Source organism: Oncorhynchus kisutch, linkage group LG26, assembly GCF_002021735.2.
Source record: "Oncorhynchus kisutch isolate 150728-3 linkage group LG26, Okis_V2, whole genome shotgun sequence".
NCBI classification, from domain to species: domain Eukaryota; kingdom Metazoa; phylum Chordata; class Actinopteri; order Salmoniformes; family Salmonidae; genus Oncorhynchus; species Oncorhynchus kisutch.
This window is the reverse complement of record NC_034199.2, coordinates 39124725-39150126: the sequence shown is the minus strand read 5'-3', so window position 1 is coordinate 39150126 and position 25402 is coordinate 39124725.

Sequence of the window (25402 nt, the reverse complement as noted above, 5' to 3'; positions counted from 1 at the left end):
AGGAAGGAAGGATGACCACAGGTGGAGAACAGGAAGGAAGGATGACCAGGTGGAGAACAGGAAGGAAGGATGACCACAGGTGGAGAACAGGAAGGAAGGATGACCACAGGTGGAGAACAGGAAGGAAGGATGACCACAGGTGGAGAACAGGAAGGAAGGATGACCACAGGTGGAGAACAGGAAGGAAGGATAACCACCAGGTGGAGAACAGGAAGGAAGGATGACCACCAGACCAGACACCAGGTGGAGAACAGGAAGGAAGGATGACCACAGGTGGAGAACAGGAAGGAAGGATGACCACCAGGTGGAGAAGAGGAAGGAAGGATGACCACCAGGTGGAGAACAGAAAGGAAGGATGACTACCAGACCAGACACCAGGTGGAGAACAGGAAGGAAGGATGACCACCAGGTGGAGAAGAGGAAGGAGGGATGACCACCAGGTGGAGAACAGGAAGGAAAGATGACCACCAGACCAGACACCAGGAGGAGAACAGGAAGGAAGGATGACCACCAGGTGGAGAACAGGAAGGAATGATGACCTCCAGACCAGACAGCAGTTGGAGAACAGGAAGGAAGGATGACCACCAGACCAGACACCAGGTGGAGAACAGGAAGGAAGGATGAGCACTAGACCAGACACCAGCTGGAGAACAGGAAGGAAGGATGACCACAGGTGGAGAACAGGAAGGAAGGATGACCACCAGAACAGACACCAGCTGGAGAACAGAAAGGAATGATGACCACCTGACCAGACACCAGCTGGAGAACAGGAAGGAAGGATGACCACCAGACCAGACACCAGCTGGAGAACAGGAAGGAAGGATGACCACCAGACCAGACACCAGCTCGAGACAGGAAGGAAGGATGACCACCAGACCAGACACCAGCTGGAGAACAGGAAGGAAGGATGACCACCAGACCAGACACCAGGTGGAGAACAGGAAGGAAGGATGACCACAGGTTGAGAACAGGAAGGAAGGATGACCACCAGACCAGACACCAGCTGGAGAACAGGAAATAAGGATGACCACCAGACCAGACAGCAGCTGGAGAACAGGAAGGAAGGATGACCACAGGTGGAGAACAGGAAGGAAGGATGACCACCAGGTGGAGAACATGAAGGAAGGATGACCACCAGATCAGACACCAGCTGGAGAACAGGAAGGAAGGATGACCACAGGTGGAGAACAGGAAGGAAGGATGACCACCAGACCAGACACCAGGTGTAGAACAGGAAGGAAGGATGACCACCAGACCAGACACCAGCTGGAGAACAGGAAGGAAGGATGACCACAGGTGGAGAACAGGAAGGAAGGATGACCACAGGTGGAGAACAGGAAGGAAGGATGACCACCAGGTGGCGAACAGGAAGGAAGGATGACCACCAGATGTAGAACAGGAAGGAAGGACGACCACCAGACCAGACACCAGGTGGAGAACATGAAGGAAGGATGACCACCAGACCAGACACCAGGTGGAGAACAGGAAGGAAGGATGACCACCAGACCAGACACCAGGTGGAGAACAGGAAGGAAGGATGACCACCAGGTGGAGAACAGGAAGGAATGATGACCTCCAGACCAGAAACCAGCTGGAGAACAGGAAGGAAAGATGACCACCAGACCAGACACCAGCTGGAGAACAGGAAGGAAGGATGACCACAGGTGGAGAACAGGAAGGATGGATGACCACCAGACCAGACACCAGCTGGAGAACAGGAAGGAAGGATGACCACCAGACCAGACACCAGCTGGAGAACAGGAAAGAAGGATGACCACCAGACCAGACACCAGCTGGAGAACAGGAAGGAAGGATGACCACCAGGTGGAGAACAGGAAGGAAGGATGACCACAGGTGGAGAACAGGATGGAAGGATGACACCAGCTGGAGAACAGGAAGGAAGGATGACCACAGGTGGAGAACAAGAAGGAAGGATGACCACAGGTGGAGAACAGGAAGGAAGGATGACCACAGGTGGAGAACAGGAAAGGAAGGATGACCACAGGTGGAGAACATGGAGGGAAGGATGACCACAGGTGGAGAACAGAAAGGAAGGATGACCACAGGTGGAGAACCGGAAGGAAGGATGACCGCAGGTGGAGAACAGGAAGGAAGGATGACCACAGCTGGAGAACAGGAAGGAAGGATGACCACAGGTGGAGAACAGGAAGGAAGGATGACCACAGGTGGAGAACAGGAAGGAAGGATGACCACAGGTGGAGAACAGGAAGGAAGGATGACCACAGGTGGAGAACAGGAAGGAAGGATGACCACAGGTGGAGAACAGGAAGGAAGGATGACCACAGGTGGAGAACAGGAAGGAAGGATGACCACAGGTGGAGAACAGGAAGGAAGGATAACCACCAGGTGGAGAACAGGAAGGAATGATGACCTCCAGACCAGACACCAGTTGGAGAACAGGAAGGAAGGATGACCACCAGACCAGACACCAGGTGGAGAACAGGAAGGAAGGATGACCACAGGTGGAGAACAGGAAGGAAGGATGACCACCAGGTGGAGAAGAGGAAGGAAGGATGACCACCAGGTGGAGAACAGAAAGGAAGGATGACTACCAGACCAGACACCAGGTGGAGAACAGGAAGGAAGGATGACCACCAGGTGGAGAAGAGGAAGGAGGGATGACCACCAGGTGGAGAACAGGAAGGAAAGATGACCACCAGACCAGACACCAGGTGGAGAACAGGAAGGAAGGATGACCACCAGGTGGAGTTCAGGAAGGAAGGATGACCAACAGACCAGACACCAGGTGGAGAACAGGAAGGAAGGATGACCACCAGACCAGAAACCAGGTGGAGAACATGAAGGAAGGATGACCACCAGACCAGACACCAGGTGGAGAACAGGAAGGAAGGATGACCACCAGACCAGACACCAGGTGGAGAACAGGAAGGAAGGATGACCACCAGGTGGAGAACTGGAAGGAATGATGACCTCCAGACCAGACAGCAGTTGGAGAACAGGAAGGAAGGATGACCACCAGACCAGACACCAGGTGGAGAACAGGAAGGAAGGATGACCACTAGACCAGACACCAGCTGGAGAACAGGAAGGAAGGATGACCACAGGTGGAGAACAGGAAGGAAGGATGACCACAGGTGGAGAACAGGAACAAAGGATGACCACAGGTGGAGAACAGGAAGGAAGGATGACCACCAGGTGGAGAACAGGAAGGAAGGATGACCACAGGTGGAGAACAGGAAGGAAGGATGACCACAGGTGGAAGGAAGGATGACCACAGGTGGAGAACAGGAAGGAAGGATGACCACAGGTGGAGAACAGGAAGGAAGGATGACCACCAGGTGGAGAACAGGAAGGAATGATGACCTCCAGACCAGACACCAGGTGGAGAACAGGAAGGAAGGATGACCACAGGTGGCGAACAGGAAGGAAGGATGACCACCAGATGTAGAACAGGAAGGAAGGACGACCACCAGACCAGACACCAGGTGGAGAACAGGAATGAAGGATGACCTCTAGACCAGACACCAGGTGGAAAACAGGAAGGAAGGATGACCACCAGGTGGAGAACAGGAAGGAAGGATGACCACCAGGTGGAGAAGAGGAAGGAAGCATGACCACCAGGTGGAGAACAGGAAGGAAGGATGACCACTTTACCAGACACCAGGTGGAGAACAGGAAGGAAGGATGAACACAGGTGGAGAACACTAGGAGTTCACATCCCTCCATTTAGAACTGATTCTGTGTGAGGGACTGCTGGCCAATCCGGCGCTGCATGAGCTGTTGTTATTGTTTACCCATCATGCAGTTCTCTCACACAGAATCAGTACAAATAAACAGAAAGCAGAGAGCAGGTTTTCACATCTCTTTCCTCTGTGACTTTCTGTGACCACGATAAGTCCCTTAAACGGTGTATTATTTCATCTATTCACCTCATCTATCATTCTCAAATGTTCATACAATGTGGATTCATGCACTTAGTTGAGTCCATTGTTATCCCAGTGTTCTGAGATCTGTTCCTGCCCACGTTAGTAGGCTACATTATGTGAGGCAGTGTAATAGCTGGTGTGATCTCACCCAACACATGTAAGGGAGTGCGAGTTTACAGTTTTTTACCTAACATTACAATGGGCTAGATGAGTAATCTAAGCAACTTTGACTGTGGTATGATTGTTGATTCCACACATGGTGATTCCAGCATCTCAGAAACAGCTGCCTTCCTGGGATTTTTATGCACTACAGTCTCCAGAGTTTACAGAGAATGGTACGATAAACAAAACACATTCAGTGAGCAGCAGTTCTGTGGGCAAAAACACCTTGTAAATGAGAGAGGTCAGAAGGACAATGTCCAGACCCATTCAAGCTAACAGAAAGGCCACAAATGCTCAAATAACAGCTGTTGAAAAGAGTGGTGTGCAGAAGGGCATCTCTTAACGTACAACACTATGTATAATTCAGGCTGTTGTGGAGTCAAAAGGGGGTCCTACCCAGTACTAGATAGATGTACCTAATAAACTGGCCGGTAAGTGTACACTGCAAATTAGTACCAAAGTGATTATAAAAAACCAACCTAGGAAGACAGCTCTGGTTCTCTGGTTACCTAAGACCTCTACATGGCTCCCTCCATGCAAAGGTGATCCCTCAAACCTTACCATGAAACAGAGAAGAGGGCCTCAGACAGAGATCTCAGAGACACCCTGAGTAAACAGCAACAGATCCAGAGCCTGGCCTCTCTGCACTCTGCTCCAGTCGAGCGTCTTTGTAATCACAACCCGTAACCTGAACCTCCTCTTTGATCCACAGCCTGCATTGTCCTGTTCCCCCCCCCCCCTCTCTCTCTCTCTCTCTCTCTCTCTCTCTCAATTCAATTCAATTCAAGGGCTTTATTGGCATGGGAAACATGTGTTAACATTGCCAAAGCAAGTGAGGTAGATAATATATAAAGTGAAATAAACAATAAAAATTAACAGTAGACATCACACATACAGAAGTTGCAAAACAATAAAGACATTACAAATGTCATATTATATATATATATATATACAGTGTTTTAACAATGTACAAATGGTAAAGGACACAAGATAAAATAAATAAGCATAGATATGGGTTGTATTTACAATGGTGCGTGTTCTTCACTGGTTGCCCTTTTCTCGTGGCAACAGCTCTCTCTCTATATACACTAGCGTTTCCCAAACTAGGTCCTTGGAACCCCAAGACACTACACAGCTGATTCAAATGATAAAAACATTGATGATTAGTTGATTATTTGAATCAGCTGTGTGGTGCTAGGGCAAAAAAACTAAAGGTGCACCCACTGGGGTCCCGAAGACCGAGTTTAACAAGCACCACTCAGACCTGGCCTCTAACCCACTCATCTACTAATTTCCCCAGCATTCCGCCCTGCAGGTCATAGTATCCTCTCTTCATAGGTTTCTATAGAAAACCACTTCTAGGCTGCTTTGTGTGCATATGTGTAGGTCTACAGGGAAATGTCAACCTTTCATGTGATTACACAATCAGCCAGGGGAACTTAGGTGACTCATTCCACTTGAGGAGTTCCAGACTGTACAAGCACTGTCTCATAAATTTGCTGCCTGAACAAGCAATATCTACTGTAATACTGTCACTCTGTCATACTATAAGTCCCAGCTTGTACAAGCACTGTCTGATACAGTAAGTCCCAGCAATCACATCTCCAGTGTTAGATAGTTGAAGGCTCCGATGGTGACAGAGACGGTCTGTTTCTCTGTCCCTTGGAGTCTCTGGTTTGCCTACAAGCACATAAGTCCCAGCAATCACATCTCCAGTGTTATATAGTTGAAAGTCATAAACAATCCTACAATGTGATTTTCTGGATTTTTTTTCTAATTTTGCCTGTCATATTTGAAGTGTACCTTTGATGAAAATTACAGGCCTCTCTCATCTTTTTAAGTGGGAGAACTTGCACAATTGGTGGCTGACTAAATACTTTTTTGCCCCACTGTATAGACCTAAAGGCCGAGACAATAAGAAGACACAGTGGCAGAGTAAATTCAACCACACCTTTGTTTTATCACAAAACCGGATAGCAACCTCTGTCCAGTGAAGTCCACAAAACATATTGCATGTGCAGTAACAGACAGTTACACGACCTACAGCCTGGTCAAGCAAGTTAATGTTTCAGACATTTTCAGACTACTAAACAACTATTGATTTAGTACCACAGAGATTTGGCGCAAGTCGCAAAGAAAACAGGAGCTGCCTCCACTATTGATTACAACATAATTTCAACTTCAACTTTCAACATCATCAAATCACCTCTGCTTAGTCTAATACAGTGACCACTAAAAGATACCAAAAACAATTTAGTCCACTCAACGCAAGCTAAATATGATGTGGCTGTCCATGGTTCTGATTTCTGTGTGCGTACGTGCGTGCGTGTGTGTGTGTGTGTGTGTGGGATTTGACGCCAAAATCCAAGCTGACTTCCCTTGCCTTCAATGCTACGGGCAGCAACAATATCATACTCGTTTGGAGCATCAGATAGATGGCCTCCACGTAGGAAGACAGAGGCTCGATTTCTCAGATGCTTTCTCCTGTGAGATACATTCAGCCACTTGCAAATTGAAGGAACATTTTGAAACAGAGAGACAAAAGAAAACATTATTTTGTGGTTTTAAATGTTTTTCTTGGTCCATTCTTTTGGGAAGCCTGGCTTCCCCTGGCTTCCCCTGGCTTCCCTTGGTTTCCCTTGGCTTCCCTGGCTTCCCTTGGCTTCCCTTGGCTTCCCCTGGCTTCCCCTGGCTTCCCTTGGCTTCCCTTGGATTCCCCTGGCTTCCCTTGGATTCCCCTGGCTTCCCCTGGCTTCCATTGGATTCCCTTGGATTCCCCTGGATTCCCTTGGCTTCCCCTGGCTTCCCTTGGCTTCCCCTTGGATTCCCCTGGCTTCCCCTGGATTCCCTTGGCTTCCCCTGGCTTCCCTTGGCTTCCCCTGGCTTCCCTTGGCTTCCCCTGGCTTCCCTTGGATTCCCTTGGATTCCCCTGGCTTCCCTTGGATTCCCATGGCTTCCCTTGGCTTCCCCTGGCTTCCCTTGGCTTCCCCTTGGCTTCCCCTGGCTTCCCCTGGCTTCCCCCGGCTTCCCTTGGATTCCCCTGGCTTCCCTTGGCTTCCTTTGGCTTCCCCTGGCTTCCCTTGGCTTCCCTTGGCTTCCATGAATACACACCACAGTCCCAGCAAACACAGCTACAGTAGACAGTAAATACTTGTCTTGAACACTTGGATGGTGAGCCTCTCCTTCTGTAACGTTGGAGATGGGTAGAGGGTGGAAAGGAGGATGTGGGTGGGCACCCAGCAGGTGTAGTTTATTCTTCTGTTGTTGGAGATGGGTAGAGGGTGGAAAGGAGGATGTGGGTGGTTACCCAGCAGGTGTAGTTTATTCTTCTGTTGTTGGAGATGGGTAGAGGGTGGAAAGGAGGATGTGGGTGGGCACCCAGCAGGTGTAGTTTATTCTTCTCTTGCGTCTCCGACACAACATTTTAATCAGTTTGCTACTGTTTACCATGTGGGACATAGACAGTGTGCCCCCAGCTCTTATTTCAGTGTTAGCGACAATGGGGCTGGAGTAACAGAAAACAGCACTCCAGTGTAGCACTCATTACTTTATAATTATACTCATTTTGCATTTCGGCGTAAAATATATAAAGATGCGAAGCGAATGAATTACATGCCTCCCCAGTCTACTCTGTCCCAGAATCAAAGACAGAATAAAAGAGCGAGAGAGAGAGAGGGAGAGAGAGAGAGAGATGTATGACCATATTAGAGAGACATATTTCCCTCAGATTACACAGATCCACAAAGAATTCGAAAACAAATCCAATTTTGAAAAACTCCCATATCTACTGGGTGAAATTCCACAGTGTGCCATCACAGCAGCAAGATTTGTGACCTGTTGCCACGAGAAAAGGGCAACCAGTGAAGAACAAACACCATTGTAAATACAACCCATATTTATGCTTATTTATTTTATCTTGTGTCCTTTAGCCATTTGTACATTGTTAGAACACTGTATATATATATAATATGACATTTGTAATGTCTTTACTGTTTTGAAACTTCTGTATGTGTAATGTTTACTGTTAATTTTTGTTGTTTTTCACTTTATATATTCACTTTGTATGTTGTCTACCTCACTTGCTTTGGCAATGTTAACACATGTTTCCCATGCCAATAAAGCCCTTGGGGAGGGAGGGAGGGAGGGAGGGAGGGAGGGAGGGAGGGAGGGAGAGAGGGAGAGAGGGAGAGAGGGAGAGAGGGAGAGAGAGAGACACAGAGAGAGAGACACAGAGACACAGAGAGAGAGACACAGAGACACAGAGACACAGAGAGAGAGACACAGAGAGACAGAGAGACACAGAGAGAGAGAGAGAGAGAGACACAGAGAGAGAGAGAGACACAGAGAGAGAGAGAGACACACAGAGAGAGAGAGAGACACACAGAGAGAGAGAGAGACACACAGAGAGACACACAGACTAAAGTCAGGGTCTTCACTTTTTCTTTCTCAGGTCCCTGGTTGTGTTCTATTCTCTGCCTGGTCCAACCCTGGCTGGCTGAGTGGTGAAGCATCTCCCTCTCTTACAGACGGCTGTCACATTCCATGGCTGGGAGCTGACAGATCTCTGTGTTTGATTCTGAAGGGTTGTTATGTATGAAAGGCTGAGTCCTCAGCCACACAGCCATCACACTGATAAGCTGGATATGACATGTGCGCTAGCTCGCTATATTATTCTGAGATTGTGTGTGTGTGCCTGCCTGCATGTGTGGGCATGCATGTGTGTGTTTGCTTTGGTGTGAGTTTTGAGGGAGGGGAAGGGGAGAGGGCAGGAGGGTGGTGGTGAGTACACCAGTTGGAAGGAGGAGGTAGAGAAGGGGATGAGGAGAGGAGAGGGGTAGAGGGGGTTGAGAAGCAATTACCCGTGTTCGATTTAAAGCTTAATTGGGGAAAATATTCAACGGGTAGAGGGGGGAAAGGGGAGGAAGGGAAGGACAGAGGGGGGAGGTGGGGGGTGGAGATAGTTTTCAACTGAGGCGTTGCCTCTATCTCTCCTAACCAGGCAGAACGTGGCAGGGCCTTTCCATCAGTTGTCTGGCAGCAAATTCATAAAAGCATCAACGACCCCCCTCTCCTTCCTTCTCTCTCTCTCTCTCTCTCTCTCTCTCTCTCTCTCTCTACCTCTTCTCACTCTCATCTTCTCACTCACAGTCTTTGGCTCCATGGCTCATGTCTTCAAGGTCTTGAACTTCACAGCTCCTCTGTTCTTCAGTAAGACTCCTGCCCTCCCACAAGGCTCCTGCACTCTCACTCCTCCCCTGGCTGTCTATTGCAGAACTCCAGCAAGCCTTCATATACATAATGTAGCAGGAGACAAATGTGATCCCCTGGAATGATGGTGTCGTCTCATTATTCAGAAGTTACTATATAGTTGGAGGTCCTCCGAGGTAGCTAGGGGAGTGGGAGGAGGGAGGAGGGAGCTAGAAGAGTGGGCGGAGGGAGGAGGGAAGGGGGGATGGGGGAGGGAGAGGCACAGAGGCGGTGCAAAGAGAGGTGCACAATTTCTTCTGCTGAAATTTATAGGACCTTCAACCCCCGACCTCCCGCAACACCTCAGAGGGAGGGGGAGGGGCTTAGCTGGGGGGTTTAATAGTGGTTGGTGTTTAGATCATTAATGGCCCGGCCCCTGATGATGTCAGCTGAATACACATTAGAAATAGCCCAAGGGCCAATGAAAGGAGGGGCTGGACAAATGCACACCAGCAAGGCCTTTGAACTAGCATGTGATGGGGGCATCAAATTCCCTGGCTTATAGAAGAAGGAAGGTGCGAAAGAGAGAGAGAGAGAGAGAGAGAGAGAGAAAGAGAGAGAGAGAGAGAGAGAGAGAGAGATGTCTGCTGTTTGCTGATGATCTGGTGCTTCTGTCACCAACCAAGGAGGGCCTACAGCAGCACCTAGATCTTATGCACAGATTCTGTCAGACCTGGGCCCTGACAGTAAATCTCAGTAAGACCAAAATAATGGTGTTCCAAAAAAGGTCCAGTCACCAGGACCACAAATACAAATTCCATCTAGACACTGTTGCCCTAGAGCACACAAAAAACGATACATACCTTGGCCTAAACATCAGCGCCACAGGTAACTTCCACAAAGCTGTGAACGATCTGAGAGACAAGGCAAGAAGGGCATTCTATGCCATCAAAAGAAACATAAATTTCAATATACCAATTAGGATTTGGCTAAAAATACTTGAATCAGTCATAGAGCCCATTGCCCTTTATGGTTGTGAGGTCTGGGGTCCGCTCACCAACCAAGACTTCACAAAATGGGACAAACACCAAATTGAGACTCTGCACGCAGAATTCTGCAAAATATCCTCCGTGTACAACGTAGAACACCAAATAATGCATGCAGAGCAGAATTAGGCCGATACCCACTAATTATCAAAATCCAGAAAAGAGCTGTTAAATTCTACAACCACCTAAAAGGAAGCGATTCACAAACCTTCCATAACAAAGCCATCACCTACAGAGAGATGAACCTGGAGAAGAGTCCCCTAAGCAAGCTGGTCCTGGGGTTCTGTTCACAAACACAAACACACACTACAGAGCCCCAGGACAGCAGCACAATTAGACCCAACCAAATCATGAGAAAACAAAAAGATAATTACTTAACACATTGGAAAGAATTAACAAAAAAACAGAGCAAACTAGAATGCTATTTGGCCCTACACAGAGAGTACACAGCGGCAGAATACCTGAACACTGTGACTGACCCAAAATTAAGGAAAGCTTTGACTATGTACAGACTCAGTGAGCATAGCCTTGCTATTGAGAAAGGCCGCCGTAGGCAGACATGGCTCTCAAGAGAAGACAGGCTATGTGCTCACTGCCCACAAAATGAGGTGGAAACTGAGATGCACTTCCTAACATCCTGCCCAATGTATGACCATATTAGAGAGACATATTTCCCTCAGATTACACAGATCCACAAAGAATTCGAAAACAAATCCAATTTTGAAAACTCCCATATCTACTGGGTGAAATTCCACAGTGTGCCATCCCAGCAGCAAGATTTGTGACCTGTTGCCACGAGAAAAGGGCAACCAGTGAAGAACAAACAGCATTGTAAATACAACCCATATTTATGCTTATTTATTTTATCTTGTGTCCTTTAACCATTTGTACATTGTTAAAACACCGTATATATATATATAATATGACATTTGTAATGTCTTTACTGTTTTGAAACTTCTGTATGTGTAATGTTTACTGTTAATTTTTGTTGTTTTTCACTTTATATATTCACTTTGTATGTTGTCTACCTCACTTGCTTTGGCAATGTTAACACATGTTTCCCATGCCAATAAAGCCCTTGAATTGAATTGAATTGAATTGAGAGAGAGAGAGAAAGAGAGAGAGAGAGAGAGAGAGAGAGAGAGAGGAAGACGATATAGAACGAGAGTGGGATGTTGCCTTGAGCCATGCAGTCTGTTCTCTGTGCTTCTACATCCTGAGGGCCCCAGTAAGTCGCTTTGTTCTGTTCTATACAGCCGTACAATAGTCAATCAATGATATTGCATTGTGATGAGAGGACTATTGGATGGATGTATAGAGGGGACATGATTATTTGTTTATTTGCAGATAATGTGAAATGTGTAGTTGCAGCAGAGCAGGGACATGCAGCAGAGTAGGGACATGTGGCAGAGCAGGGACATGCAGGAGAGCAGGGGCATGCAGCAGAGTAGGGACATGCAGCAGAGTAGGGACATGAGGCAGAGCAGGGACATGAGGCAGAGTAGGGACAAGAGGCAGAGCAGGGACATGAAGCAGAGCAGGGACATGAGGCAGAGTAGGGACATGAGGCAGAGCAGGGACATGAGGCAGAGTAGGGACATGAGGCAGAGCAGGGACATGAGGCAGAGTAGGGACATTTAAAAAATATATATATTTCACCTTTATTTAACCAGGTAGGCCAGTCGAGAACAAGTTAAACAAGATAAAGCAAAGCAGTGTGACACAAAAAACACAGAGTTGCACATAAGCAAACGATTAAATTTACAGTCAATCACACAATAGAAAAATCTAAATACAGTGTGTGCAAATGTAGTAAGATTAGGGAGGTAAGGCAATAAATAGGCCATAGTGGCAAAATAATTACAATTTAGCCATTAAACACTGGAGTGATAGATGTGCAGAAGATGAGCGTGCAAGTAGAGATACTGGGATGCAAATGAGAGAGAAAAAACAATAGGGGGATGAGGTCGTTGGATGGAGGCTATTTACAGATGGGCTGTGTACAGGTGCAATGATTGGTAAGCTGCTCTGACAGCTGATGCTTAAAGCTAGAGAGGGAGATGTAAGACTCTAGCTTCAGCAGCAGAGAACTGGAAGGGAAGGCGGCCAAAAGAGGAGCTGGCTTTGGAGATGACCAGTGAAATATACCTGCTGGAGCACGTACTATGAGTGGGTGCTGCTATGGTGACCAGTGAGTTGAGAGGGTGGGTTTTACCTAGAAAAAACTTACAGATGACCTGGAGCCAGTGGGTTTGGCAACAAATATGTAGCAAGGGCCAGCCACCAAGAGCATACATGTCGCAGTGGTGGGTAGTATATGAGGCTTTGGTGACAAAAAGGATAGTACTATGATAGACTGCAATTTGCAATTTGCTGAGTAGAGTGTTGGAGGCTATTTTCTAAATGACATCACAGAAGTCAACGGATCAGTAGGATAGTCGTTTTTATAAGAGTGTGTTTTGGCAGCATGAGTGAGGGAGGCTTTGTTGCGAAATAAGAAGCCAATTCTAGATATAATTTTGGATTGGAGATGCTTAATGTAAGTCTGGAAGGAGAGTTTGCAGTCTAGCCAGTCACCTAGGTATTTGTAGTTGTCCACATATTCTAAGTCAGAACTGTCCAGAGTAGTGATGCTAGACGGGCGGGCAGGTACGGACAGCGATCGGTTGAAGAGCATGCATTTAGTTTTACTTGCATTTAAGAGCAGTTAGAGGCCATGGAAGGAGTGTTGTATGGCATTGAAGTTCGTCTGGAGGTACACAGAGAAAAGAGTCAGCCCGAGAATTGAACCCTGTGGCACCCCCATAGAGACTGCCAGAGGTCCGGACAACAGGCCCTCCGATTTGACATACCGAACTCTATCTAAGAGGTATTTGGTGAACCAGACGAGGTAGTCATTTGAGAAACCAATGCTGTTGATTCTGCCAATAAGAATGTGGTGATTGACAGAGTCGAAAGCCTTGGCCAGGTCAATGAAGACAGCTGCACAGTATTGTCTTTTATCGATGGTGGTTATGATATCGTTTAGGACATCGAGCATGGCTGAGGTGCACCCATGACGAACTCGGAAATCAGATTGCATAGTGTAGAAGGTACGGTGGGATTCGAAATGGTCGGTGATCTGTTTGTTAACTTGGCTTTCGAATACTTTAGAAAGGCAGGGTAGGATGGATATAGGTCTATAACAGTTTGGGTCTAGAGGCAGGGTAGGATGGATATAGGTCTGTAACAGTTTGGGTCTGGAGGCAGGGCAGGGTAGGATAGATATAGGTCTGTAACAGTTTGGGTCTGGAGGCAGGGCAGGGTAGGATAGATATAGGTCTGTAACAGTTTGGGTCTAGAGGCAGGGCAGGGTAGGATAGATATAGGTCTGTAACAGTTTGGGTCTGGAGGCAGGGCAGGGTAGGATAGATATAGGTCTGTAACAGTTTGGGTCTAGAGGCAGGGCAGGGTAGGATAGATATAGGTCTGTAACAGTTTGGGTCTGGAGGCAGGGCAGGGTAGGATAGATATAGGTCTGTAACAGTTTGGGTCTAGGGGCAGGGTAGGATAGATATAGGTCTGTAACAGTTTGGGTCTAGAGGCAGGGCAGGGTAGGATAGATATAGGTCTGTAACAGTTTGGGTCTAGAGGCAGGGCAGGGTAGGATAGATATAGGTCTGTAACAGTTTGGGTCTGGAGGCAGGGCAGGGTAGGATAGATATAGGTCTGTAACAGTTTGGGTCTAGAGGCAGGGCAGGGTAGGATAGATATAGGTCTGTAACAGTTTGGGTCTGGAGGCAGGGCAGGGTAGGATAGATATAGGTCTGTAACAGTTTGGGTCTGGAGGCAGGGCAGGGTAGGATAGATATAGGTCTGTAACAGTTTGGGTCTAGAGGCAGGGCAGGGTAGGATAGATATAGGTCTGTAACAGTTTGGGTCTGGAGGCAGGGCAGGGTAGGATAGATATAGGTCTGTAACAGTTTGGGTCTAGAGGCAGGGCAGGGTAGGATAGATATAGGTCTGTAATAGTTTGGGTCTAGAGGCAGGGCAGGGTAGGATAGATATAGGTCTGTAACAGTTTGAGTCTAGGGTGCCTCCCCTTTTGAAGTGGGGGATGACCGCGGCAACTTTTCAATCTTTAGGGATCTCAGACAATACGAAAGAGAGGTTGAATAGGCTAGTAATAGGGGTTGCAACAATTGCGGCAGATCGTTTTAGAAAGAGAGGGTCCAGATTGTCTAGCCCAGCTTATTTGTAGGGGTCCATATTTTGCAGCTCTTTCAGAACATCAGCTATCTGGATTTGGGTGAAGTTGCTGTGGGGGGTACAGGGCTGTTGACCGGGGTAGGAGTAGCCAGGTGGAAAGCATGGCCAGCCGTAGAAAAACGCTTATGGAAATTCTCGATTACTGTAGATTTATCGGCGGTGACAGTGTTTCCTAGCCTCAGTGCAGTGGACAGCTGGGAGGAGGTGCTCTTGTTCTCCATGGACTTTACAGTGTCCCAGAACTTTTGGAGTTTGTGCTACAGGATGCGGCAGAGCAGGGACATGCACAAAGCAGGGACATGCACAGAGCAGGGACATGCACAGAGCAGGGACATGCACAGAGCAGGGACATGAGGCAGAGTAGGGACATGCACAGAGCAGGGACATGCACAGAGCAGGGACATGAGGCAGAGCAGGGACATGAGGCAGGACAGGGACATGCACAGAGCAGGGACACAAGGCAAAGCAGGGACATGCACAGAGCAGGGACATGAGGCAGAGCAGGGACATGAGGCAGAGCAGGGACATAAGTCAGAGCAGGGACATGCACAGAGCAGGTACATGCACAGAGCAGGGACATGAGGCAGAGCAGGGACATGCACAGAGCAGGGACATGCACAGAGCAGGGACATGAGGCAGAGCAGGGACATGAGGCAGAGCAGGGACATGAGGCAGAGCAGGGACATGAGTCAGAGCAGGGACATGCACAGAGCAGGTACATGCACAGAGCAGGGACATGAGGCAGAGCAGGGACATGAGGCAGAGCAGGGACATGAGGCAGAGCAGGGACATGCACAGAGCAGGGACATGAGGCAGAGCAGGGACATGCACAGAGCAGGGACATGAGGCAGAGCAGGGACATGAGGGAGAGCAGGGACATAAGTCAGAGCAGGGACATGAGGCAGAGCAGGGACCCACCAGAAGTACACAGATACACCAGAAGTACACCGTTTTCCCCCATGGAAAAACACACGCTCACCGATACACACACACACACACACGTGGACACAGGAATACTCACACTCAGGTTAACTCAGTGTTATCTGGTGATTGTATGGCTATAAGGTGTAGAAGGCCCTAACGTCTATTTGAATGATGTTCTGTCACTCATCAACGGAAGTCAACTGTTATTACCATCACGGAGTTATCCAGTTAGCTTTTAATCCACATTTAGCTGCTTTGTCAACTTCTACTGTCGACAAAGGCATTAACTTTGGCTCGTTTGGATAACTTTATCACACTGTTTACCATTCAATACGCGTCTCCATAGCCTTTTATTCCCTTGTTTCCCAGCCTGGTATCCTCAGAGAGAGGTAGGACCCTTGTAATGACATGGAAAGATGCCACATGCATTTGATAGTTTTTTTCCCTCTGGCTCCCTATTCCCTAGCGCACTACTGTACTTAGTCCCTATGGGCTCTGGTCAAAAGTAATGCACTATATAGGGAAAAGGGTTTAATTTGGGATGCACATCTTGAATGTGTTTTGGTGTGAGACATTAGGCTCTGCTCACAGGAAGTGAATGCATGTGTGTGTGTATGTGTGTGCATGCATGTATGTGTACGTGCGTACGTGCGTGTGTGTGTGTGTGCGTTTGTGTCTGTGTCTGTCTGTGTGTGCGTATGCGTGTGCGTGCGTGCATGCGTACGTGTGTGTGTGTGTTTGTGTCTGCCTGTGTGTGTGTGTGTGTCTGTGTGTGTGTTAATCTATCCAAGTGTATATGTCCACCGTATGTGTGTGGTTATTTGTGCATGGCTTGCGTGATGTTCCCTGTTCCCATTGTGGCAGTGGATATGGTAATTCATGGCGAGTGATAACTCCCTACAGACAGTCTGTCTCCTTCAGGGGTCAGGCGGGCACTGATGGAGGCAGGCGCAGCCTCGATCAATACAGCCATGGCAGCCCGCCAGCCCAGACCAGCCAAGCCAAAATCAGCCCAGACCAGCCAAGCCCAGCCCAGACCAGCAAAGCCCAGACCAGCCCAGACCAGACCAGCCAAGCCCAAACCAGACCAGCCAAGCCCAGACCAGCAAAGCCCAGACCAGACCAGCCAAGCCCAGACCAGACCAGACCAGACCAGCTCAGCCCAGATCAGACCAGACCAAGCCCAGACTAGCCCATACCAGACAAGCCCAGACCAGACCAGACCAGGCAAGCCCAGACCAGCCCATACCAGATCAGCCCAAACCAGACCAGCCCAGACCAGACAAGCCCAGAGCAGCCCATACCAGACCAGCCCAGACCAGACCAAGCACAGACCAGACCAAGCCCAGACCAGACAAGACCAGACCAGATCAGACCAGCCTAGCCAAGCCCAGACCAGCCAAGCCCAGACCAGCCCAGACCAGCTCAGCCCAGATCAGACCAGCCAAGCCCAGACCAGCTCAGCCCAGATCAGACCAGACCAGACCAAGCCCAGACTAGCCCATACCAGACAAGCCCAGACCAGACCAGGCAAGCCCAGACCAGCCCATACCAGACCAGCCCAAACCAGACGAGACCAGCCCAGACCAGACCAGCCAAGCCCAGAGCAGCCCATACCAGACCAGCCCAGACCAGACCAAGCCCAGACCAGACAAGCCCAGACCAGACCAGCCCAGACCAGACCAGCCAAGCCCAGACCAGACCAGCCAAGCCCAGACCAGCCAAGCCAAGCCCAGCCCAGACCAGCCAAGCCCAGACCAACCCACACCAGCCAATCTCAGACCAGCCCAGACCAGCAAAGCAAAGCCCAGACCAGCACATACCAGTCAAGCCCAGACCAGCCCAGACCAGCCCAGCCCAGCCCAGCCCAGACCAGACCAGCCCAGCCCAGACCAGCCAAGCCCAGACCAGCCAAGCCCAGAGCATGCCAGACCAGCCAAGCCCAGACCAGACCAGGCAAGCCCAGACCAGCCCATATCAGACAAGCCCAGACCAGCCCAGACCAGCCCAGACCAGACCAGCCAAGCCCAGAGCAGCCCATACCAGACCAGACCAGCCCATACCAGACCAGCCCAGCCAAGCCCAGACCAGACAAGCCAAAATCAGTCCAGACCAGCCAAGCCAAGCCCAGCCCAGACCAGCCCATACCAGCCTCACAACTGTTGCCAGGCGTGAACACTCCCGTAATGGACCACTGTTAGGAGGAGGTGGGGAGGGGGAGGGAGAGGAGGAGGAACGGGGGGATGGGCACCACCATCTAGCTACACGTACAACAAATAAATGACCTGTACTTGTTCCTTTTGTCGTTAGCGTTGAGATGAGCACACTCTAAAGGGAGGGTCTATAAGGGGACGTGTGTAATTTGGTGGAGGGCTGAGGCCCCACATATTGTTACACCGTGGGGGACACAACATTGTTATGAGATGTCTCCTCCTGTTGAGCCAGAGTCTCCTCTTCCTCCCTCCACCCTCCAGATGCTCTCCCCCTCTTCCTCCCTCCACCCTCCAGATGCTCTCCCCCTCTCCCTCCCTCCACCCTCCAGACTCTCTCCCCCTCTCCCTCCCTCCACCCTCCAGACTCTCTCCCCCTCTCCCTCCTTCCACCCTCCAGACTCTCTCCCCCTCCCATTCCCTCCCTCCATCCAGACTCTCTCCACCCTCCCTCCCTCCACCCTCCAGACTCTCCCCCCTCTCCCTCCCTCCACCATCCAGACTCTCTCCCCCTCTCCCTCCCCCCACCATCCAGACTCTCTCCCCCTCTCCCTCCCTCCACCATCCAGACTTTCTCCCCCTCTCCCTCCCTCCACCCTCCAGACTCTCTCCCCCTACCCTTTCCTCCCTCCACCCTCCAGACTCTCTCCCCCTTCCTTTCCCTACCTCCAGACTCTCTCCCCCTCCCCTTCCCTCCCTCCATCCAGACTCTCTACACCTCCCCTTCCCTCCCTCCATCCAGATTATCTCCCCCTCCCCTTCCCTCCCTCAGTCCAGACTCTCCCTCTCCCCTTTCTCCTTCCTCCAATGCCCCAGACTCCTCAGTCAGCAATCATTGTCTGCCCTCTCTCCTCCCTGAGTCTAGGCTAGTACACTACAGCCATACTAATTATGCTAAGTGCTAACAATGGCTAGCCGCTCTGCTCGTTTAAGAGAAATGACAGTCTGATCTTTCCTACGTTTGTACGTGACTGAGAACCATCGTGACCTGACTGAGGGTGGACAGAGGTGGAAGGAAGAGGGTGAAGAGGGGCGAGGAAGAGCGTGGCAGTTTGAACAGGGATATTCAGTGGAGGAGGATGAGTAGTGGTGGACTCCACTGAACCCTGAGTGGAATGAGACACTGTCTCTCTCTCCCTCTCCTCCATTTCTCTCTTTCTCTCTCTCACTCCCTCCCTCCCTCTCTATCTCTCTCTCCCTCCCTCCCTCCCTCCCTCCCTCCAACCTCCCTACCCCTCCCTCCCTCCCTTTTTCTCTCTCTCCCTCCCTCCCTCCCTCCCTACCCCTCTCTCTCTCCCTCCCTCCCTACCCCTCCCTCCCTCCCTTTTTCTCTCTCTCTCCCTCCCTCCCTCCCTACCCCTCTCTCTCTCCCTCCCTACCCCTCCCTCCCTCCCTTTTTCTCTCTCTCTCCCTCCCTCCCTCCCTCCCTCGCTCTCTCTCTCCCCCACTCACCAGATAAAAAGCCTCCAATGCCAATTGAATTATTTGGAGAGCTTTTCCTTGACGAGTGGTTTAGTAATGCAATCTTCAACCGCATCTCACGTTAGTGCCCACTGCATGCTTCTCTATCAGTGGGAGGAGAGATGGGCATCTTATTTAGACTCCTTTTGGCGGTGACGGATAGCACTGACATTGGGGTTATTATGGCACGGAGACAATGCTTTTTCATACAAGCAATATTACAGAGTTGGATGTGTGTTTCCGCTCATCTTGATGTTGCTGCTTGGCTACTCAGTCTTTGAAACGGGTGAAAGTCCTTCCGTTCAGCACTATATGTACACAGTGTAAGCAGGAGTTCCTTTTTTTTCATACATGGATTTGAAATGATCTAGCGATGTGTCTGTCAGGAGGCTGAATAACCTGCATAACCCCAATACTATGTAGTCTCTGGCCAAACATCAGCCATTCATCATTGCCATACGATGATGACGTGAATTAGCAGCAAACACAATGTAAAACACCTCGGGGCACCTTGTATGCGATGTACAATGTAATTACACTCCATTATAAATATCCTATTAATGTTATCTATTAGAAGAGCGACGCTCAGCCCCCTCTCAGCCCCCTCTCCTTGCCCTCCTATTTGTAGACGGTCCTTTCATTTCTCATATTGGGCCCCCACATATGACGTGTAGCCGCAACCTTGGTTACCGTCGGCACGGCGACAGGAAAAATGCTTTATTACATTACTGTATGCAGCTACCCCCCCCGGATCCTCTGCCCTCTCCCACCAACCCTTCCTCCTGATGAAAATGAACTCTGATAATGGCCTGCTGGGGTGATTTAGAACTCTGTAGAGACGGCCAGAGACAACTAGCCTGAGAGACAACTAGACCCAGCCTCACAGATAGGCAGGCAGGCAGGCAGGCAGGCAGGCAGGCAGGCAGGCAGGCAGGCAGGCAGGCAGGCAGGCAGGCAGGCAGGCAGACAGACAGACAGACAGACAGACAGACAGACAGACAGACAGACAGACAGACAGACAGACAGACAGACAGACAGACAGACAGACAGACAGACAGACAGACAGACAGACAGACAGACAGACAGACAGACAGACAGACAGACAGACAGACAGACAGACAGACAGACAGACAGACAGACAGACAGACAGACAGACAGACAGACAGACAGACAGACAGACAGACAGACAGACAGACAGACAGACAGACAGACAGACAGACAGACAGACAGACAGACAGACAGACAGACAGACAGACAGACAGACAGACAGACAGACAGACAGACAGACAGACAGACACCATTCCACTAGTGTAAGGATGATGTCATCATTTTAACTCTCTGCTGGAAGGCCCAGACAGCCAACCCTCTCTGATGCCAAGATCTCCACATTAAGCTAAACCCACTGAACTCATACAAATATTTAGTTCAAGTTGTCTTTCTCTGTTAAGAGATTGCTACCTAATACTATACTCAGTGTTAAGATCCTCCAGGCCCTGACTGGATCATCCCAAAATACATGTTCTAATAAAAATTATAAGAATGAGCATGACAGACATGACGTATCAGTCAATCAATCAAATGTATTTATAAAGCCCTTTTTACATCAGCATTTGTCACAAAGTGCTACAGATACCCAGTCTAAAACTCCATAGAGCAAGTAATGCAGATGTAGAAGCACAGCGGCTAGGAAAAATTCCCTAGAAAGGCAGGAGCCTAGGAAGAAACCTAGAGAGGAACCAGGCTTACGGTAAGATGATGCAGTAGGATGATGTGGATACCGGCCCTGGATCCTGTCGCACCCTAGATCCTGACTCCAGTTGATGGAGTTGTGGAGTTGTGGAGGAGAGGTGGAGAGGTAGAGAGGAGGGGATGGGTGGATTGAAAGGAGAGGGAGACGTGGGCAGGCAGGTATGGCCTTTTCATCACTCTGCAGGGGGCTATGGTTGACCTTGATTCCTCTCTGCAGCGGTAGGAGAAAACAGCATGGAGTCAAGGTGTGTGTGTGCGTGAGTGTGTGTGTGCGTGCGTGTGTATGCTTAATTATCTGACCAATATTTAAATTGATGCCCCTAAAATGATTTTACAGGGAGAGATTTTTTTTACCTTCTCCCTTACCTCGGTGGTTCATGGTGCACTCTGGTAGTAGTACTAGTGAATAATACACTTACAGTAACAGTTACAGTAATAGTAACACAGAGTAAAAGTTGCTGTAATAGTAACACTTACAGTAACAGTTACAGTAACAGTTACAATAACACTTATAGTAACAGTTACAGTAATAGTAACAGAGTAAAAGTTGCTGTAATAGTAACACTTACAGTAACAGTTGCTGTAATAGTAACACTTACAGTAACAGTTACAGTAATAGTAACACTTACAGTAACAGTTACAGTAATAGTAACACTTACACTAACAGCAACATTACATTAACAGTAATAGTAACACATACAGTAACACCTACAGTTACAGTAATAGTAACACTTACACTAACAGCAACATTACATTAACAGTAATAGTAACACATACAGTAACACCTACAGTAACAGTAATAGTAACACTTACAGTAACAGTTACAGTAACAGTAACACTTACAGTAACAGTAATAGTAACACTTACAGTAACAGTTACAGTAACAGTAACACTTACAGTAACAGTTACAGTAACAGTAACACTTACAGTAACAGTTACAGTAACAGTAATAGTAACACTTACAGTTACAGTAACAGTAATAGTAACACTTACAGTAACAGTTACAGTACCTTTGTGCTGTTCTCTTTCTGCCTGGCTTCACCATGGAAGCCAGCCGGGCCGAGTGGGATAAATTATTAATTAGAACTTCCCCTTCTACCCTCATCCTCTGCCTCTCTCTGCAGGTCTGCTGGAAGACCAGAGGTGGGGGAGGAGAGGGAGAAAGGGGGAGAGGAGGAGAGGCTGTTCGGTGATTGGGTGGTGGGTGGAGGAGAGGCTGTTCGGTGAGTGGGTGGGGGGAGGAGGAGAGGCTGTTCGGTGAGTGGGTGGTGGGTGGAGGAGAGGCTGTTCGGTGAGTGGGTGGAGGAGAGGAGGAGAGGCTGTTCGGTTAGTGGGTGGAGGAGACTAGGAGAGGCTGTTCGGTTAGTGGGTGGAGGAGAGTAGGAGAGGCTGTTCGGTTAGTGGGTGGAGGAAAGGAGGAGAGGCTGTTCGGTTAGTGGGTGGAGGAGAGTAGTAGAGGCTGTTCGGTGAGTGGGTGGAGAAGAGGAGGAGAGGGTGTTCGGTGAGTGGGTGGAGGAGACTAGGAGAAGCTGTTCGGTGAGTGGGTGGGGGGAGGAGGAGAGGCTGTTCGGTGAGTGGGTGGGGGAGGAGGAGAGGCTGTTCGGTGAGTGAGTGGGGGGAGGAGAGGCTGTTCGGTTAGTGGGTGGAGGAGAGTAGGAGAGGCTGTTCGGTTAGTGGGTGGAGGAAAGGAGGAGAGGCTGTTCGGTGAGTGGGTGGAGAAGAGGAGGAGAGGGTGTTCGGTGAGTGGGTGGAGGAGACTAGGAGAAGCTGTTCGGTGAGTGGGTGGGGGGAGGAGGAGAGGCTGTTCGGTGAGTGGGTGGGGGGAGGAGGAGAGGCTGTTCGGTGAGTGAGTGAGTGGGGGGAGGAGAGGCTGTTCGGTGAGTGGGTGAGTGGTTGGAGGAGAGTAGGAGAGGGTGTTTGAGTGAGTGGGTGAGTGGTTGGAGGAGAGTAGGAGAGGGTGTTTGGTTGAGTGGATGGAGGAGAGTAGGAGAGGGTGAGAGGGTGGAGGGGAGGAGGAAAGAGGTGGTATTTGGGTGTTTGTGTGGAGGGGGAGGTGTGGGTGAGTGGGTAGAGGGAGGGTGATGGGAAAGGAGGCCTCAGAGGGGGCGGGATGTGCGCCAGCCAAGCAGCTCCCACATCTCAGCAGGAGTCCAGGGCCAGGCTCTAAGAGCTGCAGGCCAAGAGCACCACCGCCCCCCAATCCTTCAGGCATCAAGACATCCATTCCAGCATCCTCCATTGTTCCTGACTCTTCTCTTTGTCTTCTTCATCTCTAGTTCCAAAGTGAAAGTTGTTTTTAGTCTTGCACCTGTGTGTGTGACTCATCAGGTGTTCAGTTTCAGTCTATCTGTCACTACATCTGCTTTACTCTCTGTCTGTATATTCTCTCTCTCCCCCCCACCCTCCCCCTCCCTCTCTCTCCCCCCACCCTCTCTCTCTCTCCACCCATCAACCCTCTCTCTCTCCCCCCACCCTCCCTCTCCCTCTCTCTCTCTCTCTCTCTCTCTCTCTCTCTCTCTCTCTCTCTCTCTCTCTCTCTCTCTCCGCCCACCAACCCTCCCTCTCTCTCCCCCACCCTGCTCCCCTCTCTCTCTCCCCCACCCTCTCTCTCTCTCCCCCCCACCCTCCCCTTCCCTCTCTCTCCCCCACCCTCTCTCTCTCCCCCCACCATCTCCCTCTCTCTCCCCCCCACCCTCCCTCTCTCTCTATCTCCCCCCACCCTCTCTCTCTCTCTCCCCCCACCCTCCCCCTCCCTCTCTCTCCCCCACCCTCCCCCTCCCTCTCTCTCCCCACCCTCTCTCTCTCCCCCCACCCTCCCCCTCCCTCTCTCTCCCCCACCCTCCCCCTCCCTCTCTCTCCCCACCCTCTCTTTCTCCCCCCACCCTCCCCCTCCCTCTCTATCCCATGTGGATTCTCTGCCACCGGAGAGGTCCCTCTGTTATTATGGTGCCAAGCGCATCGTCCCAGTGTCCCCCAGGGCGAGATTTCCCAGACTACCTCTGGCTATCGGCGCCAGACTTTCTGTCTAGCCTGGCTGGGGTAGCACTAGGAACTCCATTCGGCAGGTGATCCCCTCCCAGCATTGCTAATCAGCCTGAGTCCCAAGCACCAGGGAAAACAAGCACAACTAAAGAGCTTGTAAACTGATCTTTTTTTCAATCTTCTTCATTTCTTGTTTATTCTGCCTGAAGGGAAGCCTCATCCACCAATCCTTCCATCCAGATTTCCCAGCCCCCAGTTGATCACAGCCAGGCAGCCTGGCAGAGGCAGCACAGCTTGGGCCACCACTGGGCCTCCTCTGGCCTCTGTGCAGGATCCTGGTTCTCCAGGAGAGATCAATCGAGACATTCAGGGGACACAGCTTGACTAGAAATGCTTACAAAACACCACTGTGCACGAAGGAACGTTTCAACTCCGTGGTCATATCAAACTGTCACTGCATTATATTGGTTGTAACTATGTGGTCAAAATGTGTTGTTTGTGTTGGTAATGTTATAGAGCAACAGCCATTTCAGGTAAAATTTCTCTCAATATGTATGTTGTTATCGACAGAGAGAATTTTAATGATAACTACAGCACCATTTTGATGATCTACAAGCCAGAATGACATGCATGTACAGAACAACACAAGAGTTTTACAAACAGATGAGCTTCACATTGGGGTAAATATTGCTGTAATTTCTGTAAACCTTAATATGACACCGTAGCAACTGTCTACTGCAAACCTCCCCCAATATGTTCCCAATGTACTGCAAACCTCCCCCAATATGTTCCCAATGTACTGCAAACCTCCCCCAATATGTTCCCAATGTACTGCAAACCTCCCCCAATATGTTCCCAATGTACTGCAAACCTCCCCCAATATGTTCCCAATGTACTGCAAACCTCCCCCAATATGTTCCCTATGTACTGCAAACCTCCCCCAATATGTTCCCTATGTACTGCAAACCTCCCCCAATATGTTCCCTATGTACTGCAAACCTCCCCCAATATGTTCCCTATGTACTGCAAACCTCCCCCAATATGTTCCCTATGTACTGCAAACCTCACCCAATATGTTCCCAATGTACTGCAAACCTCCCCCAATATGTTCCCTATGTACTGCAAACCTCCACCAATATGTTCCCTATGTACTGCAAACCTCCCCCAATATGTTCCCTATGTACTGCAAACCTCCCCCAATATGTTCCCTATGTACTGCAAACCTCCCCCAATATGTTCCCTATGTGCATGTGATCATTTTTTCCCCAGTCAGATCTCAAATTATAACAATCTCTGATACACATGTAAATGAATGACATTATGTAAAGTACTTTCAACAGTCATACAATACATGACAAATACAGCACCCTGCAATCTGTGATAACAATGCGTGATGGGCTGCTACATCTGCTGGGATAGGAAAACTGTCCTTTCCCTAGACTATTATCAGTGACTCAGCTAGTGTAGCAGATTGCCAGGATGTGTTCCAAATAGCACACTATTCCCTATGTAGTGCACTATGTTT